We start from the raw sequence: 2,185 nt of genomic DNA, 5'->3' as shown, positions 1-2,185 counted from the left end.
GGATGGGGTGTGTGAGTGTGTTTGTCTGCCTGTGCGTGAGTGTGTTTGTGTGTGAGTGAGTGTGTTAGTGTGTGTGTGTGTGTGTGTGTGTGTGTGTGTGTGTGTGTGTGTGTGTGTGTGTGTGTGTTAATGTGAGTATGTGAATGCGTGCATATGATGTTTTACTTCACGTGTGTATGTGTGTGTATGTGTGAGTATGTGTGTATGTGTGTGTATGTTTGTATATGTGGGCAAGTGTATGTATGTATGTGTATGTGTGTAAATGTTTGTGCGTGTATGTCTGTGTGACGTTTTAATGTATAGACTCTACATGTGTGTGTAAATGTGTGTATGTGTGTATGTGTGTGTATGTTTGTATGTGTGGGCAAATGTACGTATGCATGTGTATGTGTGTAAATGTCTGTGTGTGTGTATGTCTGTGTGACGTTTTAAGGTATAGACTCTACATGTGTGTGTGTGTGTGTGTGTGTGTGTGTGTGTGTGTTGTTAAACAAATTCCCCACAGTTGTCCTTACCTTTTGACGTCAGTAAGGTCACCAGATCCACGTGACCTCGTTGTCCCTTGACCTCTCTGTCGACTCTCCCTGGAAACTGTAGCGAGGGAAGTGACGTCACACTATCAACTGTCAAAAACGTTACAAGTTATTGTTCTAGATTGGATATACACACTCACTGACTCACTGGCTGGCACATTCTGTAAGAGAAAAATTGAAATGTCCGTTATAGGTCCTAGAATGGTGGCCGACATAAGCACAATGCTACACACACGAGTTGGGATAATGAACATCAGAGAAATCTTTTCTTTCCTCCGAATTCAAACCACAGCAGCTTGTAAGTCCACCTAGCCATGCGGTGGCCTCACAATAACAGGTGCGACCATCTCTGGTGCGACCGCGCGCCCACGCGCACAGATAGATAGAGAGATAATAAGAGAGACACAGAGAGACACAGAGAGAGAGAGAGAGAGAGAGAGAGAGAGAGAGAGAGAGAGAGAGAAAGTATGAGAAAGTCATATCCCGACATAATAATTTCTCTCACAGAGAGAGAGAGAGAGAGTGTGTGTGTGTGTGTGTGTGTGTGTGTGCGTACGTGTGTGTACACGTGTACACACACACAAGCACACACACACACACACACACACACACACACACGTACAGGCACTGTTACGACACCGGTATGAAGGACTTGGGCAACCACGTTTGCCGTCTTCACTTCCCTGCAGTGTGCTCCTGTCCTCGTCTATTTTTAGTCCGTGCAGGAAGTTCTTTTGTACACAACAACGGTGTCGGGCGTCGGGTGTAGTTATGTGTGTAAAGTGTAATACAAGGAGATATAGGGATGGGGAGGGGTGGGGGCGAGAAGGATGTTTTAATGTAAGTGTTTTACGCCCCCATCAATACTTTAAAGATCCTTTTGAAGGGGGGGGGGGGTGGAAAGTTGTTGTCATGGCAGGTTCGTCTGTATAATTCAAATCCAAGTCACTAACCCAGGGACAAAACAAGCTAGCAAAGGAGTGGAATGACGTCTATAAGACTATTTTAACGAAGTGATTCCACACACCGGGTGTGCAAATAAAACAGTTTTATTCACACCGGGTGTGCCAATAATTTATTATTTTTATTCCCACCGGGTGGGCGCGAATAATTTATATTTTATTCACACCAGGTGTGCGAATAAGAAATAATTCTATTCGCACAGGGTCGTTTCGGTTACTAAAACTGCGCGAGGTGAGATCGGCAAATGGCCCACCTACCGCTGTGTCATTTTGAGGAAAACTGGTGGTCAAAGGGGCATCAGTAGGCGGCCTATTGTGACATCAAAATCAATGTTGTGTGTCTTCATGCAACAACAACTACACTCTAATGCACTGGAGAGCTATCATTCTAAAATCACAAAGATTGTTCATTAAAAAAATGACCCTGTCTCGTGCATTGGCTGGCTTACTTACTTACTTGTCTTACTTGTCCACTGTGTTGTGGTCACTGCAGTCGGAACATGTCCATCTCTGCTCCCCCCTCCCCTCTTCAGGATCCATCCCAGAGTCTGTCTGCTTATAGTCTCCATCATAATCTGGTTGGAGATCCGTCGGACTGGTCCGCACAGATGGCTGTGTTTCCCCTCTCCTCTTTGGATCCCCTTCTCCTTCAATCTACCTAGAGTGTGGGAACCGCTATCCGCCCTATTC

The 2,185-nt window shown here is 45.4% G+C and overlaps 1 protein-coding gene across 1 annotated transcript in view; it reads right to left on the bottom strand.

Moving 5' to 3' along the window:
* The window catches only part of LOC101845116 (chitin deacetylase 7), a gene marked incomplete at its 3' end in the record, with an annotated part of 39,790 nt that extends 38,548 nt beyond the window's left edge, over positions 1-1,242 (bottom strand). The window contains 2 exon segments of the mRNA XM_013085572.1: positions 516-694; positions 1,156-1,242.
* Positions 1,243-2,185: the final 943 nt, after the last annotated feature.

Source organism: Aplysia californica, unplaced genomic scaffold (genome assembly GCF_000002075.1).
Source record: "Aplysia californica isolate F4 #8 unplaced genomic scaffold, AplCal3.0 scaffold00388, whole genome shotgun sequence".
NCBI lineage: Eukaryota > Metazoa > Mollusca > Gastropoda > Aplysiida > Aplysiidae > Aplysia > Aplysia californica.
Note: the sequence above shows the minus strand (reverse complement) of the source record. Positions and strands in the feature narration are given on the sequence as shown.